The sequence below is a fragment of the Drosophila simulans genome, chromosome 3R, assembly GCF_016746395.2.
Source record: "Drosophila simulans strain w501 chromosome 3R, Prin_Dsim_3.1, whole genome shotgun sequence".
NCBI lineage: Eukaryota > Metazoa > Arthropoda > Insecta > Diptera > Drosophilidae > Drosophila > Drosophila simulans.
Window position 1 is genome coordinate 24,160,863 of NC_052523.2, and position 12,867 is coordinate 24,173,729.

At 44.5% G+C, this 12,867-nt stretch overlaps 1 protein-coding gene across 3 annotated transcripts in view; it reads left to right on the top strand.

Moving 5' to 3' along the window:
- Positions 1-9,598: 9,598 nt before the first annotated feature.
- The window catches only part of LOC6729912 (RNA-binding protein 208), a 58,390-nt gene continuing 55,121 nt past the window's right edge, over positions 9,599-12,867 (top strand). Inside the window, exon 1 of one of the 3 annotated variants that reach the window (XM_016177690.3) lies at positions 9,599-9,879. The gene's annotated coding sequence lies outside the window, so the exon portion shown is untranslated. The remainder of the gene's footprint in view (positions 9,880-12,867) is intronic. The other 2 variants (XM_016177694.3, XM_016177693.3) reach the window with 2 other exon arrangements.

The following is a 12,867-nucleotide window of genomic DNA, read 5'->3' on the forward strand; positions in this document are numbered from 1 at the left end:
GGCGACGATGATGAACGGCGGCCGGTTCACGGGGCGTATGAGCAATGGCCGGGCATTAAAGCGCGTCCATGGGGCGTATACGCGTCCTTCGGCTGGACAGAAAATGAACAGAAGAAAAACAACCGCAGAGTGCCACAAATTTCGCACTGATTTCCTGCGGTCTTTGCTGACGGAAATGTTTTAGTTTTTCAAATTGTTTTCAGTAGCTGACCGCGTTGCATTTGCTTCTCTGCATGGTTCTTCTCATGTTTTGCTTGTTTTGGCCATTTTGTTAATTTTCTTCTATTTTTTATTTGCCACAGCAAATATTTTTATTAGTTATTGTTATTGTTTCGCCGGCCCTTGTTTGCCATTTATTTTTTTGTTGCTGCTGGTATGCTCGCGAGTTTCATGTTTGTATTATAGTTGCCGTCGTTGTGCAACAAAAGTTAATTAATTGAGTTTTGCAAACTTTTGGCTATAACATAAATTTAAATTGTACAACATAGTCGGAGTTCTGATTTCAGTCGGGTATGCGTGACTTTGCAATCGCAAAGGGTTTTCCACATCTGGGCAGTGTGTTAACGTCCTCGGCTTCTTTTCGTGCCCCGCCAACTGGCGAATTTATGCCCTCTGTTTATAAAATTGCAATTTCCGAACTCAAACTGTAGTGCAACTGCAGTCATTTACAGGATACTTGATGGGCCCTCATTCTCATTTGCTGGGCGCAAAAGTTTTGGGGGCCAAGGAGTTATGGCACTTGCGGTGGATATTTATGAGGCGTTGGCTCTTATAAGCACTTGACCACCGCCACCACCGACAAAAAGCTGAGCAAATCCGCAAACAAATTTGCGTTAACCGCATAATCATTGCGTCTTTCTGTGCCACGTGTGACATTGCTCATACGCCCCATCTGCCCGTCAACGGAAATCCTTATTTATAGCTTTCAATAAGTCGCCGCAGGCATGTCGGCAAAGAATGGGGTTCGCTCGAAATGCAAAAACCATTAAAGGCATTACGCGGCTGCCATTTTTTCTCAGTCCCGCCAACAGCCGACTCCTCTCGATATTTCGTTCTTGTTTTTATTTACTAGCCTCCTCTATGATTTTTTTTCGTCTCTTTGCGCTTGCGGCAAATTAAAAACGATAAATTTGCACTGCGCATACGAGTGCATCTCCCCGAGCTGCGACTTCCGGCTGCCATAGACAAATCCACGCGCATCAAGATCCGGCATACGGATCCCGAGGTCCTGCACTCAGAACAAACTGTAGTGCCTTCAAGTGCTACTACAAATATTTGAACATTATATGTCTATAAATGACATTCCTATCCAAAATAAACCTTTTTCATACTCTCTACTCTTAATACTGGAAATAGGATATTTTTCTTGTAATATTTAGGGTTAACTTTTTACGAGTGTGAGCTTGGCATGTGAGGTTGGTTGGAGGTTTCACAAACAAATGGCCAAATAAAAGCGAAGCTCCAGCGGCGGAAATTGCTTTGCATTGTCATGGCTGTCGGTGTTACACGGCCCGAGTTTCGAAGTCCTGCTCCTGTTTTCGGGGTCCTGGAAAGCCTGCGCGACAAATTTTTAAGTCATGACTGCACAATAACAATAAAACAAACGATGGCCGGCGGACAAAGTATTCTTAAGCCCGCCGTTCGTTCGACCAAACGGTTAGTGGTCAGCGAATGCGGGACATAAATTCGCGCGACTTTTGGGCCGACAAGTGCCACATAAATTCTAAATGCATCCGCCCGGGCCCAAGGAATTTCCGGGAAGTTCGAGGCCTTGCTCTGCGGAATTGCAATTGTAAAAACGACTGGCAAATTATTTCGGTGGGCTGACTTCGACCCGGCAAATTACACATCTTTATCCAATTTATATTCATATTTCCTTAATTGCCCGATTGCGGCTGGCAATAGATTTTTATGCCGGCCATAAGCAAGGCTTATCGCCCTGAGAGACCGAAAGTCGACTCGAATTTCCGGCTGTATTTCCATGTATTTGTAATTCCCTTATTGCATGGCACTGTGCAAATATTGATATATAAAAACATGGCTCATGGCATAGATTTAGCTAAAACCCCGGCCAGGCCGCAAAAAACGAAGCCAAATGCGTTGCCAACATGGCAATAACAACATGAACAGTGGGCCACAAAAAAAGACAACAGGCCAAACAAGGCAATTACAAAGTGCCAAAATGGCACAAGCCATAACAGTCTAAGCTCGCCCCCCAAACCCAAACCCAAACCCAAGCACAAGCCTCCTCCAAAAACCCAAAAACAAATAGCCAAAGCCATTTCAATGTATTTAGCCAGGGTCGGTCCACATATGCATACCCAAACCCATCGCCATCGACCCATGGACCCATGAACCCAGGGACCCATAGAAGCTGCTGCGGCTTTTGCAACTGACTCTGGCAAACTGTCATCAATTTGGCGACTCGCCGTCGCTGCAACTGTGTGCGTGTGTGCCGTGGTGTGTGTGCAGAGAGAGAAATATTTAAATATCAATAATTGCAAGATGTATATGAAAGATGGCTGTATATCGTTCTTGTGCCACTCAAGGACTTAAACAAATAATACGGAAGTATGAACTTTCAAAACTACAGATTACAATTTAAGTAAGGAAAACAACGATTTAGTTTTCCGCTTTTACTCATGATGCACGTCATTAAAATCAAAACTTTAAACATTTTTAAAATCTAATTACTTTTCAAATATATATCCTTTACTGTTCCTTTAGTAAATAATTTTATTATGATGCTTTCCCTTTGTAACTATGGATATATGAACTGCGCCAATTAATTCAGTAATTTTTTTGCTGATTTTCGCAGTGTGTTGGCCAATGGCCATATTGACAATATGTATTGAAACTCACTCAAGCTATTAATGCTGAAAGCTTTTACGGCCACTTCAGGCAGCCAGTGGCAACCATGGATCGCCCGCGGGGGCATGAGGGGGTGGTAGCCTGAGGGCGGCGATCAGGGGCGCCCCCCTCGAGGACGACCGCAGGCAGGCACCAGCTGGTGTCAAACTCAAAAGTGGTTTGTTCTCCTTTTTTCTCGGCCACTTTTTCTATTATTTTGTCCAGCACACTCGACTACTCGACTAGAAAAAACATTAGCCAAAATATAAACATGAACTTTACATTTGAAATATGAGAGTGTCGTGCATTTTGCGAGTGGTGGCTGCGATGTCGACAATCGCTTGAATTTTAAAGGACAATTTGTCCAGCCGTGTGTAAGGCTGCAGGACGACACGGCGACTGGCGGAGATAAGGCACGCAGCGAAAGGAACTGTCTACACAGGACGCACAGCTGGCAAAATAAGCGGAAAAACTGCGTTTAGCGGCAGACACGAGATTATGGGTCGACAGTCGGTAATGGGAGGAGTTTGTGATAGGGGGTAGGGGGGCTTTTGCAATTGCAAAGTTAACGTGTCAATGGCAACCATTGAAGCGTTTCGCCCCGCTTCGCCTTACATCCTTGCATACAGTTCCAGATCCCAGATCCCCACTTCAGCACAGATAAAGGCACGTAAAGAAAGGCGGCGGCAGCGTCTGGGAAAACTTCTTCAGAAAGTTTCACTTTAACTTGAACAATTGACTTTTTTCGCCAGGACCTTCGTGGGTGAGGAGTGTTGTTCCTGGACCCACGCCCGAAACACTTGACTTGCGGCCAAAGACAACCGGTTGCTCCAACATCCCCGGAAAACTGCTTTCCACATTACACTCAGATAAAAACCCAAACACTACCATTACTCAAATACCAATGATTTATGAAGACGGATATTAATACTCATTTACAGTTCTCTTCAAACTTAACATTCTACTAGTATCCTTTCTTTCAGTGCACAGATCTCATCCATCTATCTACTCTTTTGCTGCCCCGACAATTGGAACGTGGCTGAATCTTGGTATTGAAATGTTTGCAGCCAAGTTATTGTTATTGTTATGCGAATTGCTGCCACCGATGGTGGTTTCTGGGAATGGGTTGGGCCACGGTGGTGCTGCTGGCAGTTCGACGTCTTCGCCACTGGAGTGAAGCGATTGTTGCCCCGTGCCCATGAAACTGTAAGCGAAAAGTTTGCTTTACTTTTGTGTCATGCTCTGTTGCTTCCCGCGCCCCAAAGAACGAGAAGTCAAATTGAAAATGTTCTCATAATTTCTGGCCGTAAAAGATTTCAATCGTGAATCGCGAAACTTTGCGCCGCCAATTCGAGTTTACTTTTTACTGATTTCTCAATTGATTTTAATACACACTCACCACAGCGCTCCAGAAAGTTGTTGAAATCCTGTCGATTCAATCGTGCAACTAATTGAAATTTTTGTTAATGAAATTGTTTGGCAAAATGCGTATTAATTCTAGGTTTATTCATTTCAAGCGCCTCTTTGATTAGCATAATGTAAGGAAAGTCGTAAATGGCCAAAGCAAATTCTGACATTCCACTTAATCTACCGGAATCATGTCGGTCATGCGGTCAGAGGTGACAGCGCAAAAACAAAGGCGAGACCCTAATAAAGTCGTGTCGCAGACAGTCAAGCTGAGATTTCAATCCAAATCTGTGAAACCCAACTCAAACTTATCATACCCTGCACCCAAAAAAATGCGTGTACTTTCCTGGAATATATTGAATAAATTCAAATTTTGAAATATTGGTTATTAATATTTTTTTTTGTATATTTTTAAGAGCCATTCGATTAAGATAAGTAATCTTCTTTTTAGACTACAAAATTATTCTGAGTGTGCCAAATCTCACTGCAAACTGACTAATGAAGAGCCCTCAAAGTGCGTGGCATGGCAGTGTCGCTAAACTCCTGGAAAATGCTCTGATTAGCCGCCATTTGGGTTGGCAATTCAAGTGGCTGACAATGTGTGCAGGCGTGCGACATTCTGGCCCAAACAGCCAACTACCAACAGCCAACTGCCAACCGCTGATGAGCTCGGCTTTCGAACAATAACACAGTGAGATTTTCGGGGATTTATGATGTTTTCCGTCTGTCGAGCCTTTTGTTTTGGCCGCATTTCCCCGGAGTTTGTCCTGTCTTGCGATTTGTTTGCCCACAGTTTGTTGTTCCTTTTGCATGCAGACAATCAAACGGCCGCCGTTACTCATACGCCATGCTGTCCGCTCGTTAGCTGGTTACACCGATTGCCTACTGCGATTCGCCATTGTTGTTGCACAGGTCCCGACCACCCGCCCGCCTGTAACAATATTTATTCATGTTAATTAAATTGTGTGAATATCACAATTTTCCATATGACTGCGCACATTTATTGTCTTTCAATTTGCGGCTGTGGTTTCAGTTTCGCTCTAAGCGCTGCCGTTCGAATACCTCGTTATTGTGGGCGAAATAGTGATTCGAAGTAAAGGATCTTTGGTCTACTTGTAATTATAAAATGAATAATAAATTGTGCTAACATAGAAGATGAAGAATACTTTGGCAAATACTTTTTTTTCTGTTTATTGAGATAGATGTTTCGTATCTTTTGTTATTTTACAGGGTATTAGTGGGCTGCAATTTTCCCCTTTTTAATAGTTAAAGCAGCGTGGCATACCCAACACTTGCTCGGTTTTGATTTGGTTTACCTATGAGCACGGGCTTTCATTAGAGCTGGTTCCGCCCGGACAGAGACTCCGGCCGTAGTCCTCGCCGTAACCGTATGATTTCCCTCGCTCGACTTTTATTACTGTAATCCGGCGAGCGGCGAACCTGCAACGCATGCAGAAATAAGCAATAATAATCTGTGTTCAATTTCCACTCGCCTTGGCCGCAAATTGCACGCAAGTGACGACTGCGGACCGGAAACGAAGTGGAATTCGAACTGGAGACCCAGCGCCACCACGTTTCCGCAGCTGACAAAATAATTCGAAAGCAATTTCGAGCCCCGGAGGATGAAAAAAAAAGGGGAAGAAAAATATCCAAATGGGGAAAAAAATTGTCAAATTCGCACTTTGCCGGCTAGCGAATTTTCGGGCGCACTGCAATAATATTTCAATATGTAATTTGGCAAATTCAAATTTTTGGCCAGAAACTGCAGCCGAAGTCTCTGGCCCTCCGACAGCGATAATTTCCCACAAGAATGCAGCATTAACACGAGACACAGATGGCCAAAGGGCCAACCAAGGAGTGGATTAGATCGGAGTGCTCAGGGAGGAGACTTGGATTGGGATTGGGAAGGGTTATTCCGGACAATATAGCCGGGCTCGTACTGTGTGTTTGTCATATTTGCATGCGCAACTAAAAAGGTTTCTGGCTGCTGGCAAATTGATCCCAGCTCACTGGCTTATGAAGGACACGGGCTGTACTATTGTCTGGCTTTCCTTGGCAGGGGATGCGGATGCGGATGCGAATGCGGAGTGGGGCTGTGCGGATAATAAACGTTGCCGGAGCAAAAGAAGCTGGAGCTCTACAGCTCGAGCAGCCAGGCGAGCAACGCAAAAAGCCAACTCTCAAAGGACCTGTGACAGGATAATGCATGCTTGCATTTTAGATGACAATAATGCATTTTTGTTTTAAGGGTAATTTTGCAGAATGTTTTGCTGGCGGCACCGCCGCTGGGGGATTTCATTATGCGCAAATATATAAAGAAGTTTTGTTTATTCTCTGCGATTTGCAAATGTCTCTCCAACTTCGGTAAAGTACTGCCATCAAACGGTGGGCCCAACTCTTCCCTGCACAACAATTTAAAAATGTATTAAACTCGCCGAAAGTTAAAAGTACTTGAAACTTTTGCAGCCAATTAAATGTGCGAACATCGTCCTTACGCAGCTTACATATTTTATGGCACAATAATTTTTCAATTAGAGACAAAAACATTTTGTCTTCTCCTCGGAGCAATAAATGAAATATTGGGCACCAACTTAAAAGACATTTTTGAGTTTATGCTTTTAAGTATCTGCAAATTATGCCAACCACAACCTTTGGTTTTCGACGGGTAGCACAGTGCAGTCATTGAGATCCCCAGTTCATAAATTAACTAAATGTTTATTAATCTATAAACTTATGTCATTATTCCAAATATTTATAAATATAAGAACAATAATAAATAATATAAATTTTTCATTTATAAAGAACTTAAAATTTAAAAACAGTTAATAATATATTCTGTACTGTTCCGGTCTCGAAAACTCTTGCACTTTAAGAGCCCAGCTCATGAAATATTCAAGACTAACTTCTGGTCGTACATCAAGCCGGCAGACTTTAATTAAAGCCACTTTAAAGCCTTCCACTTGGCAGTTAATCGATTGGCGTTAGGTCTGTGTTATGGTTCTGTGCGGGATTAAGTGAAAAAGTCTATAAAAATATGCCGGAGTGGGCCGTGTCTGTTGTGCGTTTCCGCCGGACACGGTGACGGTGCTCGCCAGCTGCCGTGTCTGGGAGGCTAATCCTCGACAGAAGCACGTCCTCGTGCTCAACGGAAATCGCCATTCAAAAATTACAGGGGTTGGCCCGCTCACATGCCGCCAAATGTGGCACGGCAGCAGCTTTGTTTACTTTTCATTTCCTTCAAGCAGATGCCACATGCTCCTCATTCCGGTCGTTCGATGGGTAAATAAACGGCGGGTTCTGGGATTTCCCGTATCTCTGGGGGTCGCATTTTTTTCGTCACTGGCGGACTAATTTGCAAGACAATTAGAAGGTCTCTGGCCGAAGCAGACGACGGTCGCTAATGAAAGCGCGCGATAAGAAAACTTAACAAATGTCAAATGGCCGAAAGGAGCGATGGAGATTGCAAGTCGGAGGTTTAAGCGCCGCCGGGCCACGCTGTCTGCGCTGAAAAGTAAAGTAAATGTTTACTTGGGAAATCTGAAATTTGCATAATTTGCCAAAGAAGCAAGGAGGAGACTGTCTGCCACCGATAAAGTCGCAGTAATATTCATGGCCTTCTCGCCGGGATGGATGACAAAGTTTTGGGCCAACGATGCCACCGTTCGATTGTGTCACATGTGCCCCTCTGACCAGCGGGAGATAATGTCCGGAAAGTGTCAAACTGGACGCCGGTTTGACCATCGGCCTGCCAGGATGTCGTCGATGCCGGCTAGCAGGTGTCAGGTGCTCTGCCGAGTCCTGTCAGCTGATTCCTCGGGCCAGGCTCAACAGGATGCCACGTGCTCATACCACAGTTGTTGCTGGCTTGTATCGCAGTTCTGCAGCCGAGAGCGAGCCGAGGAAAATTGCGATACAAGGAGCACTAACTTTCGCTCTCGGTGAGCGACTCTTCGTGACTTGTATCGCATTTTCGCCGCCAGCCTGTTGTTGTATTGCGTCTCGCCAGCAAAACAACTCGTAAACAAAGCGCAGAGGCGTCGTTTTACCTGGGGGTTTTCACCGGAAATGATCTTTTTCGAAACTTTCTACGCTTAAATCATCCGCCATTTTGTCCTTTCTTTGGAATACTGAAGCTCTGTAGCGACTATATACTCTTGTTCGATGGCGCCTCCCCTTTGGATACATAAGGCTTTGTGACTTTTACATGACCAGCGTTCAGACTCCGCCTCTGTTTCGTACATGCATTTCCACTGGGCTGCGAGTGCATTGGTATTGGTGAGAATCCTTGCAGCATGCGGAGAGCTGAGAGAGCTCACGAAAACGTGGTGCTGCTCCTCGGTGGTGGATGCAGCCGAAGGACTTCAACGAATTCGGAAAGTGCGCTACAGTTAGTAGGATATGATATGATAGGTAAGAAACATAAAATACTAGTGAATGGTAAGCCATAAAATCCTTTGATTGTTGAAGATTACAATTAAGTTTTTATTTTTAGTTTAAAGATGCATTCAAATAAAAATTCAATGACTTAAAATATTTTGTAATTAAAAATGTTTTTGAAATCACTTAATATTATTTTAAAAGTATCCCTGCTCCGTAAGGTGGTGGAAATCTTGTTCTCGTCTTAAGCTCTAAATAATTAATGAAATCCCAGAGTGTGTCCATATGACAAAGTGCAGCTCATCAGGCAACTTAACCTGCTGCCACTCAGGACTCAGAACACGGGCGCTCTGAAGAGCCATCAAAACAGAGATACTCGTGAGCCACTTGGCCAGGAGCAAGGCAGCAGGACGAAGGAGTTGGCGATGAGCCGGCCCCGTTCAGCAGCTGGTCATACTCGCACCTTTGCGTCCTGGTGGTGGATGTCCTTGCTCTCTCTTTCTCTCTCCCTCTCCTTCTATCTAGCTCTCTCTATGAATATGTGCAAATTAGCATATCAAATGCCATAAATGGCGCTAAGGCAGATAGCCGTGTGTTAGTGACTGTGTGTGTGAGCCACTCTCCATTGTTACCCATACGCCACGTTGCACGAGCGAATGAGCGCACGAAGGGCGGTGCAAAAAGGACGGGGGGTGGGTGCACCTGCAGCTGTGTGTGTGTGCGTGTGATTTAGTTGCATGCGATAATGTCAACCACAGAGAAGAGCCGTTCGCCTTCATTCCGCTGCTTGGGTTGGCTCGCCTTACGTGCCCTGTATTGGTGGCACACGTGTGTGTGTGTGTGTGTGATGGGTCGCCTTCTTCTTCTTTTTTTTCGGTGGTGGTGCAGCGCTGCCACTTCAAAAGCTACTGAAACTGCTGGACGCCGACTTTGGCGACTGGGCTCTTCAGTGTCAATTCGTCGACACGAGGCGCTGCTTTTCGCTCAGAACTAATCGTTAATGTCTTGGGAAGGATATCCTTCCTGACTTCCCGGTTTTCACGGCTGCCACGTGCTCGTCCGCCTTCTCGTTTTTCCCATACTCATCCTGATTTGTGTTCCTGCCTCTCCGAGTCGCGAGTTTTGTTGTGCGGAAGTATAAAAATTCGATACAAGCCATCGAAAAGTGGGCCATTCGGGCGGTGTCCTGCCAGGACCTGCACTAGTGTGAGCGAGCACTGCACTTTGGCGGAAGAGAGAGAGAGTGTGAGTAGAAGGCGACCGCTCTCTTTATTGTGCTACGTGATTTGGCCTACGTGTTCTGACCTTGTTTACATTTTTTTTAATAACCGCAAAGGACAACAGCGGTTCAAAGGGTGCGCATGTGTACAAGAAAACAGATCCTTAAGTCAGATAAATATCTCGTGTCATATTGAGATGCTTTTGTGATCTTTTCCACGAAAATATAAAAAAGTTATTTAAAATTTCATCAAAGCAGAATATATATGGAAACTTTGCATCTGTTTCTTAGTATTTAGACTTTTATTTTTTAGAATTATATTACCACTACCGCTATTAATTTAAATTATTGTTCCATAAATTTCAACCAAAATGTATTAAAAAGGGATTATGTTAACCACCCCTCTTCACTGAAGTGTATTTTAATTACTTTAATGTTAACCTTACTATTTCAAAATCCAAATTGTAGTTCAATGGAATTTAGAAAGATTTTCCAATTTTCCGTTTCGTTCTAATGCATTTATAATCAGCCAAGGATTACACATTTAAATGCCAGATTTAAATCACAACCCTTCCCTCAAAAGCCCTCCCACATAATTTATGTAAAAACTTTATAATCCAGGAGAGGTTTTTTGTTGCAACGGCGCTTCATTAATTTATGAATATCAAAGTGCATTTTGACATTTGCCAACAAAAACTATTTAAAACTTGTCCCGGCCTGTGCCCGGCGCACAATGGACTTGGTCCCTGTCCCAGGACCTTTTCCAGGACCCCCATCCTGGCCATTTCTTCGCTTCCCCTGCCATTGGCGATTCGGTTTGATTGAAGCACCCGCATGTACAGAACATTTTAAATATTTACAAAGATATTTCAAAAAACGCTTTTGGCATGTTTTGTTTTTGTAGCCAGTTCCCTTTATAATTGTTGTTGCTGTTCTGCTGCCTGTTGTTGGTCTGTTTGTGTGTGTGTGTGTCCAGAGGTCCTCGGAGTTTTCCCCCCCGGTTGGTCGAGTGTTTTGCTCACTTTTCGGTCGCTGGGAAAAAAGGGAAAACGAACTTCAAATGTGGCATGAGGGCGGCTCTTGAGTTTGTGTGTGTGAATGTGTGTTTGTGGGCGGGGCACTTGAGGGCGCGTGTGTCCTTTTAGGAAAGTGTCAAAAACCGTTGGTCAAAAAACCGTATGGCAATTATTCAACACAATTGAATATGAAGTGTGGCGATGGCAAGGGCGGGCATGTGAGGCGCAAAAAAAAGTTGCAGCGCTGGGCAAATAATGAAAAATACACCCACATCAGTATTTTTCGGCTGTCTGCACTCAGGCGCACACACACCCACCCACTCACACATTTGCACCCTTTTCATGTCCTGCTGCTCCTGCCGCCGCTGCCGTTGTTGTTGCGCAGTTGCTGCCGCCTGGCAATTTTTCGGTGATAAAATATTTAAATTTAATTAAGGCCACCGACGAGCAACACGATTGCCGGGGCCAGCGGCCAAAAGGGAAGATGAAGTGGTGCCGTTCCTGGCCGGACCTTTGACCCTGCATTCCCGTTCCCAGGAAACAGGGGGGGAAACACGCGGGGCTGGGGGCTTTGGACTGGGGGTCCAGGTCCTTTTGCATTTGCGTATGGTGCGTTTTGCAGGCTTACGGCTCTGCTGGCCGGCAAGAAATTCATTAAAAATTTTTGCTTTGATGCTACCAAATTCTTTTTGTAAGTTTCTTTGTACTTCCAGCTTTGTATATCTCACGGACAACACAGGGCCACAAAACATACTTTCAAAGGACCTCGGCGGTCGGTCTGTGTCCTTGCCAGTGATTATGTGCTCGGACTAAACCCCTTTCGGTTTTTGTAATTAAGCTGCGAGCGCCACAATAGTTGCATATGCACGCGTTTCTTCCCAGATATTGTGCACACAAATTGAACACGATTACAGCGGAAAATTGTTGGCCAAAAAGCAAACTTTCCACATGCTGGCAACTTAATCGCCGGCAAGAAAAGTCAGAAAGTTGCTGTCTTGCTTGTCTAAACCCTGAAACTAAACTATTCCGGCTCTGCCACCAAACTTTTGATCTTGAGTTGTGCAAATATTTTTCATTATGCGGGCCAAGTATTTATGGAATTATGGAAATTTGTTTTCAAGATATTTGTTTCCGTTCTCCGCAAAATGGGAAGTTCAAACCTGTCAGATTCAAGAGCGGATTTCGGGACATAATCTGGTTCGATTCGGAGTCTGTTTGTTGTTTCTAAACACCTGAGGTAGTGCCTCTCTATTGATTATTTATTTTCAATAAATGTAATGCATATCAAAACAGTTTTACTCATTATGTTCTGATTTACAAAACTGAACTTCTTCTTAGATCAATACAAACTGTTCACATCGTTGACCGATTGCCAGGTCCCTGGAATTATCCCCGTATTCATTTCAGACCTGCAATTTTAGGAGTCCTCTGTCAAGTAGCCCATCGACTCCTGATTGATACTGGACGTATGTTGTAAAATGGGGATTTATGGCCTGCAGCCAGTCTGACAATTAACCATGGCCATTGCCAACTGGCTGAGGCGAATGCAAAGCTCCCAGCTCAGAAATTTGGCTACAGGCAGTTGCTACAATGGCTGGACACGTGCACCTGTTTTGTCACATCTAATATTCCATTGTTTGGTCTGTGGCAAGGACTCGTTGCTGGCCAAAATGCGTTTTGGAACATTCCAAGAAGCGAAGCCAACGGAGTCAACAATGCTCTATGGACAGAGGCATGCAAATTGGCCAGGAAAAGGGAATGGAATGAGGGCTGGCCAGAAGGAAAAAGGGCACAGGCCCAGCCAATTTTTCTTGCATTTACCTTCGAGTTTTTCGGTTTTTCCCGTGTTATTGTTACCCCTGCCCGTCCTGTTTGTCCAAGTTGCCATTTCAAGCGTGTTGCAATGAAAAGCAAACTTTCCATCGCACACGCAGTTCGGGTTAGGCATTCGGTCTTCTGTTTTCGGTCTCTGGGCTGTTGGGCTGTTGGGCTGCTTCT